This window comes from Sciurus carolinensis, chromosome 2 (genome assembly GCF_902686445.1).
Source record: "Sciurus carolinensis chromosome 2, mSciCar1.2, whole genome shotgun sequence".
NCBI classification, from domain to species: Eukaryota; Metazoa; Chordata; class Mammalia; order Rodentia; family Sciuridae; genus Sciurus; species Sciurus carolinensis.
This window is the reverse complement of record NC_062214.1, coordinates 157,985,520-158,007,414: the sequence shown is the minus strand read 5'-3', so window position 1 is coordinate 158,007,414 and position 21,895 is coordinate 157,985,520. Positions and strand designations below refer to the sequence as shown.

The window sequence follows — 21,895 nt, the reverse complement described above, 5'->3', positions numbered from 1 at the left end:
TCCACCACCGAGCTACACCTCCAGCCCCAGAATGACTACTCAAGTGAATGAGGGGTACTAGAAAACAATCAGTGTTATATTATTTTTGCAAAATGGCAAAGGATGTTTCTAGGTTTCTTTTCTTTTTTTTTTTCTCCGTTTTTTTCTTCTCATTTGTTTAGTTTGCAGTTGCCACATTTTTATGGGGCAAATTCCCAAAGAGGTGGGAATATCTCAAAGCCAAATACAGACATACTGGTGATATTTTGATAAAGAGGGGCTGCATTCATGATTAGTGCATTTCTTCAGCTAGGCCAGTTGATGTGATTATCATTATTCAACAAGGCTCCAAGCAGGAGCACTGTAGCCCGAAGTTGCTATTTAGGGCTAATTTAGGTCTCTAATTTGCTGTGGGATATTTTAATGAAATAAACTGAAGTTTTCTCTCTGTAAAATGGAGATAGCTATAAGAATCATGGGTGATGACATGTTGACTTGGGAACACTCTTGAGTCTTATCTCAGGGTCTACCTGCAACCAGCAAGTGAAAAGATGGCACTTCCTTCAGCTCAGCAGTAGGTGTCGCTGCAGCCAACTAAAACCCCAGGAAAGATCTGGTGGAGGAAAAAGGAGGAACACCAGGAGCTTAAAATGATGAAAGTTGTACTCCATTCGTGTACAACAAATCAAAAAATAATAATAATAAAAAAAAAAATGACTGGTTGTCATCTGGATCTTTTCCTCTTCCTAGGCCCAACTCATTCTTACTATTGTTTATTCTTTTTTAAAAAATAACATAGTTCTAATAATGGACGAGTCTTTTTAGAAAAAAAACCAGTTCGGCAAACCATTCCATTTCTTCCATCCACTCATTCTTCAAATGATTCATTCAACAAATACTTACTAGGCACCTGATAGTGTTTGAGGCAGTTGCCATACTTTGGGCTTACAGTAATGACCAGTAGAGTGTGTCTTTTGGCAATTAAAGAGGTAATACACAAAAGAGAAGTAATTACAGTACTGAGAGATTGGTATACACCTAGGAAAGGTACTAGATGAAATAGAAGATGACAAGGGACCTGACTGAGTCAAGGGGTCAGGGACGATCACTCAGATAAAATGGAGTTGGAGAAGGTGCCCATGTTATGTATAAAGGCACAAATTGGAAAGACAGGGTCAGGATACCTTCAGTTCTTATTCAGGTATCATTGATCTCCTTTGCATCAGCGCTAGTTGAGTTGCATGAAGAATACCCTCCTCCTGATATTACTTAGATTATTGGAAGTATCCAAAAAACTAATCATGATTTGTATTATTGTCACTACCTCTTTCTTGAGATAATGAAAACTGCTTGCAGTCTTTTATATGTGAAATACTTTGACAAATACTTCTGATAAAATTGAATGTTGAAGCAGAGTGTCTTTCCTTTATTTTTATATTCACTCATTACTGAGGTGTTTGGATTAAAAAACAAAACAAAACAAACACTTCAGGTTCCATCTGGAACTCAAAGTAAGCCTAAAACACAACTGGAAGCCTGGCTGGTGGGAAAGGACTGGCCATTGTATTAGAACTTGGGCATTTTAAGCAGATAATAAAGAGATATATGTTAAGACACATGGCATTATTCTGTTCAGTGTTTCCTGCATCTCAGTGACTCATTTATTATCGTTTGAAACTCTAAATTCAATTTAGTAAGAGTCACAAGTATTGATTATTTGGGATGAGTAAACCAAGTTAGAAAATCTGAATGCCTCCATTTTAGGAGATGAAAAAATGTATATCATCCAATCCCAAAATACCAAAGGCTGAATGTTTTCTCTGGTAAGCAGATGCTGACCCATAGTGGGGCGTGGGTAGGGAAGAATGAAGGAATTTTGAATTATGCACAGGGGAGTGAGGGTATGGGTGGGGTGGTGGGGACAGGAAGGACGGTAGAATGAGACAGACATTATTACCCTATATACATGTATGATTACTAGTGTGACTCAGCACCATGTGCAGCCAGAGGAATGAGAAGTTATGCTCCATTTGTGTACAATGTGTCAAAATGCATTCTACTGTCAGATATAACCAATTAGAACAAATTAAAAAAATGTGCATCCTAAAGACAGCAGAAATATGTTCAGATGGATCATTAACAATTTTTCTTGGTTGTTTTTCAGTTAAGACATTGCAAAACTAAATTCCTTATGTAGTTATTACCATTATCATTTTATTTTAAAACAACTCTGAGCTCTGTTTTTGCCTCTATTTAATTCATTCAAAAATCATTTATTTATTTCACTGTAAAAACCATGGCCTCAAGGTTGGTATGATCTTGCTAACCATTTTCCTTGGAATAGAGAAAATAAATATTTACACATACCAGGTTACAAAATGAGTTGCCAAGAGCTAGATATTCAGAATACCGAATGACTTAACTGCACAGTGTCTATTAATTCATGTCCATATCTCTCCTTCCACGTCTGTGCTCAGGAATTTGGAAGTGTTTGGTGCTCTAATTTGCAAAAAGAAGCATTGTATTAGGGAGGAACCCTGGGGAAAACTTCTTAACCGCTCTGACTTTACTAACTACTGTGTGGTGTTAGGTAACTTGCTGAATCCCTTGAAGCCTTTAGTGGTTTTCGTCTACAGAAAGGGGCCTTGGACTGATCTGTGGCCAGCACGAAGAAACCCCTTCAATCTTCTCTGTACTTACCGCCCGTGTTTCTGGGTCCACCTTCCTTTTTGACTTAGAGGGAGAGGTGACCCAACACCTGTCCAAGGCAACCCTTCCACCTGTGATCTAGATCCTATTAACTTCTTCCTCCTCTTTGAGCTGATAAAAGCACTAAGCTGTTTGGGAACATTCATCATCTAAGTTAGAAATCTGGGTGTCATCTCTAATTCCTCTCGGATTCTCTGAATTTCCACATGCAGTTGGCAGCTAAGTCCCACGCGTCTGTCTGCTCTGTGACTGCTGAGCTTGCCCGTCTTTGCTATCCCTCCTGCCCTAGGCGAGCCTCGGTCTTGTCTAGATGTTGGCAGGAGCTTCTTTACTGGGCTTCTTTCTTGCAGTCTCTTCCACTTTTAGTTTATTCTCCTCACTGTCTTTACAGATATCTGTCTGAAACACCAATCTGATTATGTCTGTTGAGGGGCAGAAACTTGACTGAATCAGCATCATGGTGTGAAGGGGTGCTGAGAGACGTCAATTCCAGTAGGACAGGATGGCCCCCTTTAAACTACAACCCCTGTTGACCACCTCCTTACTTATTGGGCAAATGATTCTCCTTCTTATGACTTTGAAGCTGCGCACATTTTGACTTCAAATCCGCCTTCCTCTGCATCTTACTCTCCGCTCCCTCCTCTCCTGCTGTCTGTGCACTTTGTATCCTGACACAGTGGACTCTTCCCATTCCTAGGATGCAGTGATCTTTCATGTGTCCAAGACTTTGCATATCCAGGTCTCTGGAATTGCCTTTCCCACTTCTCCCTTGTCTGTCTGTGGAATGCCTGTTCATGCTTACATCATCTAATTTGGGAGAATTCTTTTTTTTTAAAAATAATTTTTAAAATATTTTTTAGTTGTTGATGGACCTTTATTTTCATTCATTTATTTATATGTGGTGCTGAGAATCGAGCTCAGTGCCTCGCACATGCTAGGTAAGCTCTCCACCACTGAGCCACAATCCCAACCTCTAATTTGGGAGAATTCTTATGAGCTGATTACCTCTCTGCTTACATTTCTATAGACCTTTGCTTATAGTGTTGTATTTTTCAATGTCTGTCTTCCTTATAAGATCGTGAGCTACTGGAAGGCAGGGAATTCATGCCTTCCTCATCTTTGTGTTTCCTATGACTCTTCATCACTGACAGCACATGTTAGGGGCTCAGTAAATATTTTTGGATGACTATGAAATAAATGGACAAATACATGCTGCAGTCATGCATGGATAGACAGGATTATTGCAATGGTTCTTATGTCAATGTAAATGCCAGTAATTGTGGGAAGAAGAAATTTGGGTTACAAGTGGATTGTTTATCTTCCAGGTGAGTCTTTGATATCTTTAAATGCCTTCTGAATTGAAGTCCGGGGCATCTTCAGACTCGATCTTTAGAATTCTCTTTAAGATGTGAAAGTTGATAACTTCATTGTTGAGTATATTGCTTCAAATTTAAGAGTTGGAACACTTCCTTCTAACACTTTTGCTTGCTGGCTGAGAAACAAGGGTAGATTGCTCAACATAACTTGTCACTGCCTCTTTTCTTAGTTATCTGAAATCCACAATTCATTTCTGTGTCCCTCAATAACAAATCATTAGGCTCATTTCCAGATGGATTCGTCGTCAGACAGACATCATTAAGGCTAGCAAAATGTCTTAGTTTCAGCTGAGCACTGCAAGTCTGATGCTATCTAATCTTGACAGGTATGGTGCTGTGGTGTTTCCAGAAGTGGAGAGAAGCATCTTTCTCGACTACACTTGAGCATGCCTCAAGTGTCAGCAATTACTCTAGCCAGTGAAAAGTAGTCAATATGTAAAGTTTAAGGTGTGAATGTTAATGCTTCCTTTAATGCAAAGATATCAGCAACTTAAGCTTTTTTTTGTTGGGGGGAATTTACTGAAAACCCACCCCCTTATTTTCTTTTTCTTTTTCTTTTTCTTTTTTTTTTTAAAGTCTTTTGAATAGTTTTTATTTTATTTAAATTTTTTAAAAATTTCATTTCTTTTTGTTCTTAGTGAGTACACATCAATTTCACTTGGGAACAGGAAAAATGTGAACATTTCAGAGTAATCTTAGTAAAGTAGTAGGTGTTATTGAAAAAAAGTTTCATTATCTTTTTTTTTTTTTTGCGGTGCTGGGGATTGAACTCAGGGCCTTAGTGTTTGCGAGGCGAGCACTCTACCAACTGAGCTATCTCCCCAGCCCAATTATCTTTTTCTTAGACAGTGATAAATGTCAAGCTTTTTTTTCATACATGTATATAGGGTAATAATGTCTGTCTCATTCTACTGTTCTTCCCATCCTCATCACCCTACCCCTCCCCTCACTTCCCTCTTCACAATCTAAACTTTCTTCATTCTTCCCTACTTACCAACTCCACTACAGATCAGCACCCACTTATTAGAGAAAACATTTGGCCTTTGGTTTTTAGGGATTGGTTTATTTCAGTTAGCATGATATTCTCTAGTTCCATCCATTTACCTCCAAATGCCGTACTTTTATTCTTCTTTAAGGCTATGTAATATTCCATTGTGTATCTGTACCATAATTTCTTTATCCATTCATCTGTTGAAGGGCATCTAGGTTGGTTCCACAGTTTTGCTATCGTGAATTGCACTGCTATAAACATTGATGTGGCTGTGTTACTGTAGTATGCTGATTTTAAGTCCTTTGGATGTAAATTGAGGAGTGAAATAGCTGGATCAAATGGTGGTTCCATTCCACATTTTCTTAGGAATCTCCATACTGCTTTCCAAAGTGGTTGCACCAATCTATAGTCCCACCAACAATGTATGAGTGTTCCTTTTCCCCCACATCCTCGCCAATACTTATTATTGTTTGTATTCTTAATAATTGCCATTTTGACTGGAGTGAGATGAAAGAGACGTATTGATTTGCATTTCTTTAATTGCTAGAGAAGTTCAACATTTTTTTCATATATTTGTTCATAGACTATTTCTTCTTTTGTGAAGGTGTCTATTCAGTTCCTTAGTCCATTTATTAATTGGGTTATTTGTTTTATTGGTGTTAAGTTTTTGAGTTCTTTATATATCCTGGAGATTAGTGCTGTATCTGAGGTGTGTATGGTAAGGATTTTTTTCCTGTTCTGTAGGCTCTCTCTTCACATTATTGCTTGCTGATAAGAAACTTTTTGGTTTGAATTCATCCCATTTATTGCTTCTTAATTTTACTTCTTGTGCTTTAGGAGTTTTGTTTTGTGGACGCTGGCTTTGAACTTGTGACCCTCCTGCCTCAGCCTCCTAAGTCGCTGAGATTACAGTTGTGCACCACTTGAATGATGTTTTGATAGCATACCACCCATTAACATTCAGAAAAGCTAGCAATTACCAAAGAAAACTGTGTTTCTCTCACTTATTCTCTTTTCCTTGAAGTGACATTTCAACTTTTCTTGGGATTTTAAAATTTTATATATTTTTCATAAGGTGATAATTTTTTGCCCACAATGACTTGTTTCCTCCTAAAAATACTTGCTTTTGGCTAAAGGGAGTAGGGCAGTGGTATTAGTCAATTTTCTAGATCTATCTATCTATCTATCTATTTATCTATCAATTTATTCTGGTTATGCAGCAGTATATACTCAAAGCAAAAAAAAAAAAAAGTATAAAATTTATAATTCTGGCATTATTCCCAGGCAGCTGGCTAGGCCGTATGTGGAACAGACCACAAAGTCCCTCAGAGGCCAGGGAATGGTACAGGCATTTGGTGAACATTTCCCTTCAGTCCCTCTTTCTGGATTTCTCTCTGCCCCTCCTGTTTGACCCCTAACCCACTAGGGGTCCAGCTTCACCTTGTGTCTTATGAACCATCCACCAAGTCCTGTTTTTCATTTCTTAACTGAGCAGCTCCTTCTTCCCCTCTGGATTGGAAGCGCCACAGACACACAGACTGCGTCTTCACGGTTGTTACTTTGGGGTTCAGAACAAGGCCTGGGTATGGAATAGCGCCTCAGTCAAGTTCTGTTGAATAGCGAATGAAGCTTTCGGAGCAACTGCGTTCACCTAGACAGATAACCCTCTCTTTTGCTGTAGGGTTAGCCTCTCACAGCACAGTGTCGACATCTGAGGCTAGAAGACCCTCTTCCTTCCCAGGGAAGACGGGAAAGCACACACCAGTGAGAGGAGAAGAAACCCATGCTGCCAGGGTTCAAGAAGAAGGTGGGAAAATTCAGTCACACCCTTCCACCCACAGGAAACAAATAGCCTGTAGTTCCCAGTCTTCTTTTCTACTCATTCCCCCCTAGTTCACATTATATTCCTTCCATTTTATATTAGCCACACTGTAAGTTTCACAGTAGAAGAGCCAAGTAAAGTGTGCCTGCTTATATTATTAGTAGCTGTGCTTATTTCATTTGTGATAGTTTTCCTAGGATTCAAATACAAATGATTTTTGTATTTTAATCTTTCTAAAACCATGGACACATCTTGTAATGTATGATTTAAACATTGTTTTTTTAGTTGTAGATGGACACAATACCTTTATTTTATTTATTTATTTTTATGTGGTGCTGAGGATGGAACCCAGTGCCTCACGTGTGCTAGGTAAGTGCTCTACCACTGAGCCACAAACCCAGCCTGCAATGTATGATTTTAATGTCATTATAATGTAACATAATGTAAATTTCATATTGATGATAAATTGTATAACCAGCGACTTCCCTGAAACATGGATCTTGGAAGTAGTATGTAGCAGTATGTAGTAGTATGTAGTTGTCTTTGATTTTCCTTGTGGAAATGTGGCCAGACTCAACTTCCTTTATGGTTCCCTTAGAGTTTAAAAATAGTGCTCTGAACTCAGCAGAGCTTTCATGTCTTCACAGTGCCTATTTTCCCCTGTTTACTCTTGTTCTTTTACATTAATCTTTTTTATTGAGATAAAATTCACATGACAAAAAGGCAACTGAAAATGTACACTTAGTGGCATTTTATAGATTCATGATGTTTTGTTATGACCATTCTCTCTAGTTCTAAGGTGTTTGCAACCTCACAGAGGAAAACTCAGTAGGCAGTCACTCCCCTTTCTTCCTTGTCCCGACTCGGCGGCCTCTAGGTCACATTCTGTCTTTGTGGACTTACCCCTTTTGGGTTCTCTGCTCACTCTCTTGGTTGATTATTTAGAATTGGATTGGCTTTTTTTTTTTTTTTTGGGGGGTGCTGGGAATTGAACCCAGGGCCTTGTGCTTGCAAGGCAAGCACTCTACCAACTGAGCTATATCCCCAGCCCTGGATTGGCTTTCTAAACTGGCATGTGAATGTGGAGGATGCGCCGGCATGACTGTGACATGACCTGTTCATACACACAGAAGTGCTGTTTCCAGGACCGACCACTAAATGTACAGAGTGGTAAAATTGTCCTGAGAGTTCCTAATAATTGGTGATCATTTTATGGGAAGTAAGTGAACAAGCAGACTAAAAATATGGTAAGAACAGCCTCCGGAAATGAAGTCATGTTAAGGGCATCATTTAGCTACGTCCTCTGCTTCAGGATCTCGGGCCTCGAGGTTTATCCTGAGGCTCATCTCGAGGCTCATCCCAGGACTTGACTGGAGAGGCTGTGCCTCCAGCCTCACACAGGTGTTGGCAGAATCAGCTTCTTGCCAGGCTGTGGGATGGAGGCTGTCAGGTTCCTGTTGCCTGGAGGCTGCCCTCAGTTCCTTGCCACACGGGTCCTATCATAAGGCAGCTCACAGCGTAGCTGCTTGCTTCATCAACCAGAGCAAGTCTTCTGGCAAGGCAGACATTGCAGTCTAAGGCACCGTAGTCATGGAAGTGATCTTCCATCATCTCTGCTGTACTCTGTTGGTTAGAGGCAAGTCACAGTTTCTGTTCACACTCAGGAGGAGGCGATTATTGGATGGCATGATTTAAGGGAGTGTGGATAACATGGAACCATATTGCTCCCTACAGGGATCATCCAGTCACTCCTATCTGTCCACAGAGCTGGCATTTGTATCCTCCATCAAAAAACATGTTAGGATGTTCTGTACCACAGTAAGATCACTACAATTAACAATAAATTATTGTTTATTTCAAAATAGCTGTAAGAGAGGATTTTTGAATGCTCTCACCACAAAGAAATGATAAATATTTGAGGTGATGGATCCTAATTATCCTGATCATTATGCAACATAGTCATGTATTGGAACATCACATTGTGCCCCATAAGTAGGTGTAACTATAATGTGTAAATTAAAAAGAACCTTCTAAAAAAGAGTAAATTAAGTAAAGAAATAGGAGAATGTGGGCAAGAGGAGCTCAGAAGAGACTGTGCTGTATATTGTTTATAGTGATGTATAGAAACCATAAAGAGTCACAGTTTTTCAAAGGAAACTGGAAAAATAATGATGGTCTCTGAGGAAGGCAATAAATGGTGATACCTGGTGGGCTAACTACTTGGATGATTTGAGGTGCTTCCTGGAGACTTGAGGTTCTAGGGAATAGAAAGGCTGCAATCTCACAAAGGTGCAACACATGCAGGTACATTTTCTTAAATCAATGGTATTGTTTACTAGGAATTCATTCTACAGTGTCTGGTGTTAGCCAGACTTAATCTGAAGAAATTCTGAAACCATGGAGGCTGTCTTTGATGCATAATGAATGGATTGTGTTCTGGTTAAATGTATGTTTTGTGAAACACTATTTTTATCCCAAATATCATTACCCTGCTTGATCAACAGTATCATTTGTCTGATTTTGCTCAGAATTACTTTTGAATCTTTCAAAAAATTAATGACATCCAGAAAAATATCACATATATGGCAGGCACTAAAAAAAGAATTTGATAAAGTCTTATGCATTTTTATGAATTCTAATGAATACATTTCAAAGAAAGTTTTATGCTCTCTGGTGGTAATTGTGGGAAAGGAGTTTTTCAAAGCGTTTTGAGTACTGTCAATATTATGGGAATAGTCATAGACTTGCTTATTGAAATAGAACAGCATCCGTTTGTATAAATAGTTGTGTGTATGTGTTTTAAAAGCATCCTTGGTCCTTGATAATGTTTGTCTTCTCCTTCAACTGAAAGTCATTCTCTGCTTCCAAGCCTGTAGTGAATGCAGTGACTGAGAATTTAAAGAACAAAGATAGTGAGAACCAGGGGTGAATCACGCATTAGAGATGCTTTAACAACTACTGTATGCTCATTCTTTCTAGGTGTTTCTATTTAGAGTTTGGCTAAATTTGCATGGTTAGGATAATATGCTGAACTGGGTAGGAGGGGTTGGGTGATAATTAAACAAATATTTTGGGGAAAGTTAATGAATGCATAAATATTGTCTAAGTGGCAATTTTTTATATGATAATCTTGTGGTAGAGTTATTTAAGGCAAAATTTTAATGCCAATAGTTGGCTATTGTTCATATTAAGCATGGCTAATTCTTGGTTAAAAGAATGTATGCATTATCTACATCAACCATTCACTTCTGGGTTGGTTTCTTTTTTTGCCCATCTTGATATTTCCAAGCTAGTTCTTTGCACTCTTACTTCCATTTGATATAAGTGAAGAGATTACAAACTAATTTTTAAAATATAAAAAATATAAGAAAAATATATTAAAAAAAAAAAAAAAAACAGCCAGGTGGAAAGTTTCTGTTTTGTTAGTGTTAGTGTTTGTGCAACTGCTTGCCTCTGTCCGTGTGTGTGATTGAGAGTTAACGGCGCAGCTTGACATGGGCATTGATTTTGCCTTCTTATTGATCAGGGCAGATGTGAACTAGAGAAGTTGTGATGGATGACAGTACCAGAATGTTCCTGGCAAAAGCCATGAGCCTGTGTCCTGCTCCACCTCATTAAATCAAAGCAGAATGCGAAAAATGATGTGCCTGGCCTGGCAGGCCTTTCTTGGGATCCAGATAATCAAATTTTCTGCTTATTTGGAAAGGACCAAGTCCTGCCTACTCATAGTTAATAAAATGTTATTGTAAGAGAGCATGTAAATCATCTTTCCCATCTTTAGCTTTAAAAATCCTCCCTCTAGAACCCGTGACCTCAGTTTTAGGTATGGGATTTGGATTCTGGTGGATGGGGTACCACAGTCATACCCTGGAGGAGGAACTGGCATAAATAAGGTAGAATTTCAAGACCTGACCAATGAACTGAGGTTCAAGGAAGGCCTCTGGTCCTAGAGGGGGCAATTGAGGAGGATCTGGCTCCTTAGGAGTGAACCATCACAGGCCTTGGGTTCAAGGATTAGAATGGTGAGGTAGACTCTTTCTTAAGCATGCCCTGGCTAGGCCAATTAGGAAGGAGCCTCATGGGGTGATAGCCCAACATGGAATCTGGGATGTGATTTAATTCAAGGCCTCACTGAACTGAACCAGGGACTCAGGCACAGTCTGTTACTGCAGGCTACCTCTGTCACCATTAACTTGAGAACTAAGGTAGACCAAGGCCGCATCAGTGGTCCTTGCTGGGAAGACCCAGAGAGGGGAGTGACAGGAGGGTACCCCCAACAGAAACTAAGTTCATTATTGTTTTGAACATTAGAGAAACACATGGAGGCATTTTGGGAACTCTGAAAACGTCTTTCGTATATGCAGTTGCTGTACATACTGTGTGTAAGGCCCTGTGCCAACCCAAGAACCTCAGGGATACTTTTTCCTCTGGTTTTGATTGTCTCTGAAGAGTAGTGGCCTTTTCCAGTTAGAGGTATTTTGTAAATAATATTGACTTAGAACTATTCCTTGTGGTTGTCTTAGTTTTACGTATCTCAGCAGAGATTCAGTGAGCACAGTTCTGGAGTGATAATCTTCAAGGTTCATGTCATTGATGCCTAGTTTATCAGCAATATCTGGATCTAGGACTCACAGATGCTTCAATGTCCAGTGCTCAAACTAGTTTTGGAAAACCACTAGTTATTAGGAGGTAAAGAGATTTTCAAAATCTTTATACCTGTACTGGATCTTAAACAACTTTTGCTGATGGTCGTCAATGTATTAGAATTAGGACCAGATTGCCTTCCACAAGGTCCATGGAGTTAAAGAGGTGTGTTGGTGCAGTGGGGTACAAAGTGAAGAGCAAGCTGTTCTCCACTTGTGACAAAGAGTTATGAGGAAACAACAGCAAAGCTGAGTCATTAATGCTGCTTTTACTACCCAGTTTAGGAGAGTCTAGAGATAAATTACTTTTTTCCACATAGGCAGGGGAATGAGAGAGAGAATAAACTATAGCTGGGGAAAAACGCAAGTTAAGATTAAATTGTGGTCATCTAAATAAGATTCAAAACCAAATTCAATATCGATAAAAATCGACTAGACTCCAGGGAATTTAATATGAAGACGTTGAACGCATTTTCCCTTTTTTTACAGATTTGGGGGTGGTTTTATGTTTCATTTTGTCTGAGTCTGACTTTGTTTTCTTTGTTGACAATATGGCTTACCTCTGTAAACCTACCCCTGAAAGATCTTCTAGCTTTTCAATTGCTTGAAATCTGGAGCTATCGTCACAAGAGAGTCCACCAGTCTGTTCGAAAATACCAGGGAGCTCACATGTAGTGCAGCCTCTAGAGTTTTATATTCTGCACACATCAAAGGATGCTACCTTTGGAAAAATGAACCAGAGTATAAAAATTTTTCCTATGCATTAATAATTGCTGGCTCTGGTCAAAGTCCAGGGACTCCAGCTGGTCATTAATTCCCCATAAATGCCCTATGCAGAGAGTTATTGCTTCAGAGGGTTTTCAGTGGCGTATTTTTGGTGAGTAATGTGGTGCAAATTGGGATTTATAGGGTTCTTTTGAGATGATTAGTGTAAAGCATTACTTGAGCTATTTCCAATAGTCCATTTGGAACCGTATCCGCAGGCAGCAGCCGAATAGGCATTTTGAATCTACGTTCCCTAGACCACTGGAACACATACTTAATGTAAAAGTCTGGCCATAAATGTTAACTTGAAAATTAGAGCTCATTCTGTGATGAGATTTAGCATCCCCTTCTGGGTTCTTCTGAAATTTTGCCCCCTTTCTACAGTGATACCACTGTCCAGGGTTGGGAAAAGTGTTTGGCAAAGTGACCTGGCATCTGGCATTTGGCACATCCAGTGAGAGTGGGACCTCAGGTTTATATACCTTGAAAGATACAAAACACCAGCAAGGCTATTTAAATATTTTACCCAGCGTTCTGCTGTTTCTGGAGACACTTGGTCCTGACCTGTGTTAATGAGGCTCTTCTGATGATCCCTTGCACCCCATGAACTTTTTTTATCTCTAAGACAGGTCATGTGTTCAACTATCCACTCTTTCTATCTTGGTTCATCATTACTCAACATTGAAAGATTTCTGCTATAGGAATCAGCCTCCTCTTTCATGTGTCCCTAAGACACTTCCTAACTCCTCTCTTTCCTTACTGTGGCCTATGATGTAGCACTGGTATACTTTTAAAATTTGACTGCTTTAATATTAGCAAGCCTGCAATGAAGAATGATAGTGGAAAGGAGCTGACTTTCCTACCTTTTCATTCTGACTTATTTTATTGAAGCAAAATAAAGAACTAGATTTGAACAGGAAAAATGGTAATTAGCCTGTCACTCTGGAACTCAATGCTTTTGAATTTGGGGATGTATGATGGTTGTTTTATGTTGTGTTTGAACTTCTGTACTATGCTCTTCCTTCAGTGCAGAGAAACCCTTATTTCCCTAACAAGGTCTTCCCCTTGGCTGATTTGAGGGTAAAAGAGTGGTTGAAAAGGAGGCAGGGAGTGAGTACAGCTGGGTCTTTGTACCTTCGCTGCAGACTGTTAGAGCTGTGTCTTTTAAAATCTTTTCGTTCAGGTAACATATTTTACTCTGGAAGACACAGAGGCCCTGAGAAGCTAAATAGCTTCTTCAGAGTTGTTACGTAACCTGTCAGAGTCCCAGTCCTTTGTCTTTGGCCAGGTGTTGGTCATCATATCTGACCACCACACTTGCTTCATTCACTTGATCCCTATTCACCACAAACATGCGCGCGTGCACACACACACACGCATACACACACACACAGGAATATGAATTTTATAAAAGCACTTGCACTAGCACCATCAGACCAAGGTTTGAATTCTACTCAACACGAACTAATTATATGACTTAATTAAATTATCCTTTTAAGCCTCATTTTTTCTCATCTGCAAATTAAAGATAATAGTTCATAGAATTGTTGTGAGAATTAAATAAATAATGTGTATTTAAGTTGCTTAACAAATTGTCTGGCACCTAAGTGCCCAATAAAATGTCTATTTCTACTCATATATACAAGGCACTGAGGTTCATCAAGGAGTTAGTGCAGAGTGATACTTCTTATAAAGTAGGAAAGCATCAATCTTCTTATGTCTCTCAGACAATTTCATTTAACTCCACTTTACTTATATCCATCATATACACTATTGGTTTGAGACCCTTGAAGAGAGTTTGTTTCTTTTTCAGGTACATGTCTAAAGTAAGCATTCCAGGTTGGTAGGTGGCTCTACTCCATTGAACATTCAGGGATCCAGGGTTCTCTTATGTTGTTCTGCTATTCAATGGGGCATTGTTGAAGTCTGGGGTGCAGATTGTTGGAAGGGGAAAGAGAGTGAAGGAGGCATACCCATTCTCTTAAGGCGTGGCCCTGAAGTAACAAATTACTTCAGTTTTACTGGATGACAACTTGGTTTGCACACCAAACTACAAATGCAAAGCGAACTAGTGCAGGTGGGCAACATGTGACCAGAACCTGGTTCTACTGTAGAAGAAGGGGAGAATGGGTTTCTGTGGACAACTGGCAGACTTTGCTTTGAGACTAACTCTAGAAAGCTGGCACTAACAGGGGGCTCTGTGGCATGGTAAAAAGCATCACACATGGGCCTGGTTTCTGATTCTAGTTCAGCCAGAGACTTGCATCATGATGATGGTGAAAGCACTGACCTTCTTTTCCTTAGAATGAAGATAGATGTGAGACAGCTAATCTCCAAATCTTCCCTGGCCACCTCATCTCGAGGTTTTCTTTCTCCTCCTAAAGTTTCTCTTGGGACATAACTAATACTGCTTTATTTTCTGTGAACTTTTATTTCATTTCATTAAACTATGAGCTTTGTAAAGAAACAAGTATATCACAACATTTTGTAGCTATCAGAAGCCCAAACAATATTGCTTGGTTGATTGATAATGTGAATTATTTGGAGCTCATTGGCAAAAGATACCTTAGATATGAAGTACTGTGGAATGATTTTCTTGAAAATGAAGCAGAACTGAGAAAATAACCTCTAAGGTCTTTTCTGTGCTCACATTTCATTATTCTATGACTCAGCAGCTCTTAAGTTGGGAGGAATCCCATCTTAGTTCCCTCTGGTGACATTCACTCTACAAGTTTTTTTTTTTTTTTATCATCAAGTTAAATTCTGAACAAAAGTTTCCATCTCCTCCAGTGGCTTCTGCAAGGTCAACTTAATACATATTAAGCTTTAAACGAAAATATTCTCACCTCTATGAATAGAACTGTATTTTAAAATCCTTTCGCATTTCAGGCAAGGGTCTGAGTACTTACAGGATATTAAAATGCAGGGCCATGTAGTTTGCTGAGCTTTTGAATCGTATTTTGCACATTAAATCCTAAAACAAATCCCTCAGAGACTCACTTTAAAAACAGCATATTAAGCATTTATTCTATAAAAATCTGAGTCCCTCTTTTTGAAGTTGGCTTGTATCAAGTTTGTTACTGGTGGGCAGTGATTGAGTATCACATAAGGTAAAGCAGTGCTTCTCTAAACTTTATTGAGCATTTGAATCATGTGGGATCTGATTAAAATGCAGATTCTAAGTCAGAAGGTGATGGGTGGTGACTGAGATTTTGCATTTTAACAAGTTTCCAGATGATGCCCTGATGCTGTTGATCCATGGACCAAGTTTGGAGCAACAGTATAAAGAATGTTTCTCATTAGCATGGCCCTTTAAAGATGCTCTGCTACCAGTTAATTAAAATATGAGGTAATTATGTTGCTTCATATTAAAGTTATTTGCATATATGATCCTTTTAAGATGATAAGATTCAGAAACCCAGAAAAGAGCCCCGTTTATTTTATTTCACCTTCTCCTATGAATTTAACACACTTTTGTGTACTTCATAAATCTTTAAAACTATTTGGTAAATGAATGATTGAAAGATCTGTCTTGATCCAAGCAGAGGTAGAGGATACATACCTCTGTCTGGCCTGGGACACATTTTGTTGCTTTCTCTATCAGAACTAATGCAGAAGAGGAAACGTGGCTCCATAGAGGACTGAATTAGAAATATTTTTTCTCAGTGCTTTATTTTGCTGTTTCCAGTGAAGACTATGAACGCATTAGTACATGGCTTGCACAGTCCTTGGGACTCATGGCAGCCCTGCAACCACTTAGAGTGAACTCCTGGAGGCTTATGTCACTTTCTCTTCTGAGCAGTGGCAGTATGTTCTATGCCTTTCTTGTCCTGGTCCAAGGGAAAGCGTGACTCCAGGTCTGGCCCAGAACAAGTAGAAATAATGAACATATTCAGTTGCCTTGGACCAAACCCTAATGAAATTAAAGGATTTAAGTAATACAGCATGAACAATTCTAGTTTGTATCTAAGTTTTCAGTGCAGTGTTTTGTGCTCAAACCATCACGTACACATTCTGCGGAAGACTGCAGGCATTAGTGGTTTTACTGGCAAGTCACATTTCCGTACAATTGCTTTAGGAAAAAGAATGTCCTTGGGTGTTATATAGTCAGGAAGTCATATAGGTATAAACTTGCGGGTGGCTAGCTCTTCACTGTGTATTTCAATATGGTTTCAAAGCATTTCTCCTTCAGCGTGCCAGCATAGGAACTGAGAGGACTGGAATGTGGCTTTGATAATGCCATACCATCTATGTGCTACCAATCACCACAGAGAAGTGAAATGGAGGGGTGGGTGACCATTATACAGCAAACTTGCCTGGTTCCATCCTCTGCATCAGGACGGAGCTGCAGACTTGCTTCCTTGTCACTTGAAGGCACTTATCCGACCAGGAGTTGAGAGTTCAACATATCAGGGTTTGATTTCTGGCTCCCTGACATGCTGTGCAAGTTTTTTTTTGCTCTTCTGTATCTGCGTAGGTTTTTGAAAGATAGTGACTGCACTATGACTTGGTTTCTCAACATCCTAATTCTTCTTGAAAAAGCAAAATCTTTTTGGCTCTCTAGAGCTTAAAATTCAGCATATAATAACAAATGTATAAACATTATGTAGTATAAAAAATAAAAATCATGGGCTGGGGAGGTAGCTCAGCTGGTAGAGTGCTTGCCTTGCAATCACAAGGCCCTGAGTTCGATCCCCAGTACTGGAAAAAAAAAAAAAAAAATCATGAAATAAAGACACATGCGTGGCTGTCACAACAGGATGGAGGTGTGATTGATGTAATTCACGGCACATGCAAATATTCTTCATTAACAAAAGTTACAGATACAGAAACTTGGACAAGAATCACACAGGGCTAGAGAGCACACAGCATGCACCCAGACATAGTGACTGGGATGCTACATTTCGGTGGGAGGGAAGGGAACTTTCATTAGTGAAGCAGTCACCAGTCTTTAAATTGTAGTTCTGATAAGTACAGAAAGGAGAAGAGTAGGTGACCAGAGATCTCATAGCAGGGATCCTGACCTGGCGATGGTCAGAGATGGCTTCCCTGGGGAGTGTGTTTGTAAACTGAGATGTGTAGGGAAGAGGCAACCAGGGCTGAGGAGGGACGATTTCAGACAAAAGGAGTAGATTTGTAAAGACTGGGGGAAGGAAGAAGTATTTCAGGACTTCAAAGAAGGCCATGATACTTGGAGCCTACAGGAAGTGACATGGAGATGGTGAATCCAATAGGGACCCCAATCTGCAATACTTGGCTGTGCAAGTTATGGATTTGGAATTTCCCATCATGAGCAGTGGAATGCCATGAGAATAGCAACGGGATTGGTGCGTGGAATAGCATGTGGAATAGGATACGATAGAATAAGATAGCATACATTCTTTTTTTTTTTTTTTTTCTTATGGTACTGAGGACAGTGTTGTGCTAGGCAAGTGCTCTACCGCCGGGTCACATCCCCAGACCAAAAAGCACATGTTCTAATGTGCTATTTGAATTTTCAAGGCATCATTTTGGCTGCAAGGCTGTTTTGTAAAGAATGGTATATAGATAGTAGAAATTGAGTGAAGGAGGAACAGATGCAGGGAAGCCAGGGGAGAGGAGCTTGTCCCAGTAGACTGGACAAACAGGAAAGATGGCATTTACTGGGACAGGGAGAAAAGTAGATGAATTCTAGAGGAATTTAGAAAGTAGAATCAAAAAGTCTGGGTGGCTGATTGGATCTGGAAGGGAGAGAAGGGAAGTTTCAGAGGTGACTGTGAGGTTCCTGGCTGATGCAGCCTGGGGTTGTTGGTGGTGCTTCTGGGATGGGGAAGGACAGGCTAGAACTTGAGTTGGGGAAAGTGAGAGTGGGGAGAGGGCGGGATCCTGAATTCAACTAAAGGCATGTTGAGTTTGAGGTAGCTGAGAGACCCTGAAGGAGAGACATGTCTGGAGCTTAGGGGAGAGGCAAGACTGGAGCTGTTTCTTTTGTGGTCATTAGCATGGAATGGCAACCAATGCTGTGGAATAGAGGATAATACCTGGGGAGGTTTAGAGGGAGAAGGATAAGAGCTGGAGCTGGACCCTGAAGAACTTTAATAATTCCGAGGTGAAGTAGAATAAGCCAGATCCCCAAAGAAGGCTGAGGGGAAGCCTGGTGCCACAGGAGCCAATGGAAAGGAGTGCTTTAAGATGGCGGGAGGGGTTGGCTGAGGGAATATACCTGGGAGGCAGACAAACCAACAGACCTGAAAATGCTTTGATAAAGTGCTCTGAAGTTAAGAGACAGTTCAAATCAAGTATTTGCAGAAGTGTCCCAACTGTCTCAGCTTCCTCCATTGTAAAACAGTGGCAGCAAGATAGTTGTAAGCAAGTTGATGGCAAGACTGCACAAAAGGAGTGTGAAATGCTAGCACAGAACTGGTACCCAGTAAGCGTGCAGTACACATCAGGTGGTACAATAATGAGCAAAGGAGTGGTAGAAATGAGAATAAGAGGAGCAGGCATGGGAGCGCAGTGGGCACAGTCCCTGGTCTCACTAGAGCTTCGGGTTTGTGTCCCAGGAAGGTGGAAAAGTTCAGGTGGTTCCAGATGAAGGAGAGCCTTGGATGCTGGGCCAGGGAGGGGTTGCAAATCCTGGATTGATCTGGGTAAGGAGGGTGGGTTTGGAGTAAGGTCAGGGCAATTAGGGCAGGGAGTAGGGGAGGTTCAGGGAGCTGAGGACCTTTGGGTAATTTATCAGGACTTTGGCGGTGGCCTGGAACAGAATAGAGAGATTAAAATTGTTCCCAACATCCAGGTAGAATATGCTAAAATTATCTCTCTTTCTTTCGAGTGTTTAATTTTGAGCTGTTGACTAGATAAGCAAGCCTAGAATGTCTTTTAAAGAGTGTTATATGAAACTCAAATAGGGGAAGCATTAGGCCACTATCACCTTGTACCTTTGAAGTACAGTGAAGTTTGGAGACCCAGAATGGAGCCTCGAGGGACCTGCAGCCAAGGGAGGGAGTTCATAAAGACCTTTTGAGCTTGAAGAAATAGAAGTTAAATAAAGATTTCATTCCCTGGACTGAAAAGGACAAGGATGGTTTGGTGTAATAAATGATGACCCATTTTATCAAAAGTTATAGACAGGCTGAAGAGTGGTCTCTATTCTGTGAGGTTTCTGTGCATGAGCATATTGCTTATTTTGTAGCTGTATCAGATACAGTTACTTGCTTTCTTTTCTTTTTTTGGGGTGGGGAACCTGGGATTGAACTCAGGGGCACTTGACCATTGAACCATATTCCCAGCCTTATTTTTTACTTTATTTAGAGACAGGGTCTCACTGAGTTGTTTAGCACCTTGCTTTTGCTGAGGCTGGCTTTGAACTTTTGATCCTACTACCTCAGTCTCCCGAGCTGCTGGGTTACAGACGTGTGCCACCACGCCCAGCCAGTTACTTGTTTTCTTTGGCAGAACTATCACTGTTGCAGTCTGAGCTGGGCTGGAAGTTGTATGAGTGGAACATTCAGGAGTCTTGGCTTGGCCAGTGGTGTGCTATGATGTGTGGACATTAGAATGAAGGCATCCCCTTTCTAAGTGGCTCTTAGGTCAATGGTTGGTGGCATCTATCAGACTTTCTGGCCTGGCTCATCCCAGGCATCCTGAAGTTGCTGAGAGTGTGTGAATTTGTTTACTGAGGAGATGCTGTTTGAAGAATTTGATATCTTCTGAAATCATCAACTTGCCCTAGAAATTGACTTGGTCAGTTTCATCATCCTTCAATACTTCTCTTTAAACCATATTTTTACCTACAAAATTGTCACAGATATTACATTACTTATGCTCACTGGCAGGAACATAGGAATAAATACATATTCAATAACCCCCTTCCCCATATAGATTTTTGGATCTCATTTGGGTATCCAATCAGACACTTGCATTCCTGAAAGAGATGATGCCTGACTTTAAAGTACAAACAGAACAATAGGTTAGGAATCTTTTATTTAAAAAATTGTCTACCTTATCTTTCATTTCTATTTCATTCCTATTTGTGACATAATGTCACATAAGACTGATATCATTAGGATGTGGAGGACACTCTACTCCCTGCAGACAAGGACAGGTGTTGGCCAGGGATTAAGGGTAGAGGGAGCTGGGGATGTGCTTAATGATATTGAATAACAAGATAAAAAAAGTTCCTGAGATCTATTGCTGCACAATAATATAAAAATGCTTAATATTATTGAATGGTACATTTAAAAATGGTTAAGATAGTAAGTGTTACATGTTTTTAACACAAAATTTGAAAGCATGGTGAGGCAGAACATTGTGGCAGAAGGGCACGGTGGAGCAAAGCTGCTTAGCTCATGACAGCCAGGAAGAAGTGGGGAAGGGGCAGATACAGTTACTACCCGCCAGTCCAGTCAAATGATTAGGTTACAGCTCTCAGAGGCCAGTCATTTCACCTTTGAACATTCCTGCGTTAGCCTGTGAACTTTGGGGGAACACCTCATATCCAAATCATGTTGTGGACCTGAGTTGTGCACAGTGGACAAATTCCTGGAAATCCAGGTTTGACTCCATTGTTTCGATTCTCTATTTGAGAACCTAGATGGAGACAAGGTCTTTATTTTTTATTTGTTTGTTTTACTAGAAATGCTTCTGGATAGATCATTTGTGCTGTGGGCTGTAGGAATGTTGAATCATAGGAGGAACAAAATAGCATTCGGGATCAGGATTCCACAGTTGAGACTTATTAAAGAAGAGTTTCTCTTTTTCTGAGCCTCGTTGGATGTGCCTATAATGTGAGAAAGGAGACCTTACTCTCTGGCACCCTCATGTCTCTAGGTCATTAATATCTCTGCCCAAGTTTCAGTGGCAGTAAAAGTCCTTCTTAATTAATGTCTTCATTCATTTTTTTGTGACAGCCACCTTTGTCATCATAGGTGCTTCACCACTTGTCTTTTATTAATTCTCACCAGGTCTTCACCTTGAAGGCAGGAACTGGGTCTTCATCACCTCTGTATCCATTTTCCAGCAAGTGCTTGGTCACAGAGGAAGTTTACCCAATGATTAATTTGAATCACCCCAGAGAACCTAATCTAGACTGATCAAGTTTCAAAATATCGAATTCTTCTGGGTCTGCCTCTTTGCTTCTACTTTGTAACCTAAAATATATGCTACTTTTGGTGCCCAAACTAGCATCTATAAAACTACTGCTGATAGGAGGAGAGAGGCTTTTTATAAAACAATGGCAAACTCAGTATCTACGATTATGACATTTTTCATAATTCAGAAGCAAGCATATCTTGCAGCAGTGAAAGATCATCTATTCTCTGTAGCACAGCTTTTCTTTGATTTTGCTTGAGTTTCTTTCCCTCTCATCAGTGAGGCTTAATGCTATTTTGATCAAAAAGTCCAGTGGGTTGATTTTCTTATTTATGAAATCAAAGGCTTAGTTATGGGTACAAAGCATTTTCAAGCTACATTTGAATGTTTTTCTATCTTCTTCCTTGATGTTGTTATTTTATTGTTGTTTCCTTAAAAAAAAATTGACTTCTATTAGAAGAAGTGCCAAGCTCTCTTCAGAAGCAGACAGGCATAAAGTGCTGGCTGAGGGGAGCATCCAGTGATTTGAAGGGCAAAG

The 21,895-nt window shown here is 40.0% G+C and overlaps 1 protein-coding gene and 1 non-coding gene across 3 annotated transcripts in view; one reads left to right on the top strand and one right to left on the bottom strand.

The window, feature by feature from the left end:
- The window catches only part of Armh4 (armadillo like helical domain containing 4), a 123,625-nt gene that overhangs the window by 59,785 nt on the left and 41,945 nt on the right, over nt 1–21,895 (top strand). The window lies entirely within an intron of this gene.
- Trnaa-ugc (transfer RNA alanine (anticodon UGC)) lies at nt 7,851–7,923 on the bottom strand. Its single transcript has one exon. It is a non-coding gene; the product is annotated as a tRNA-Ala (tRNA).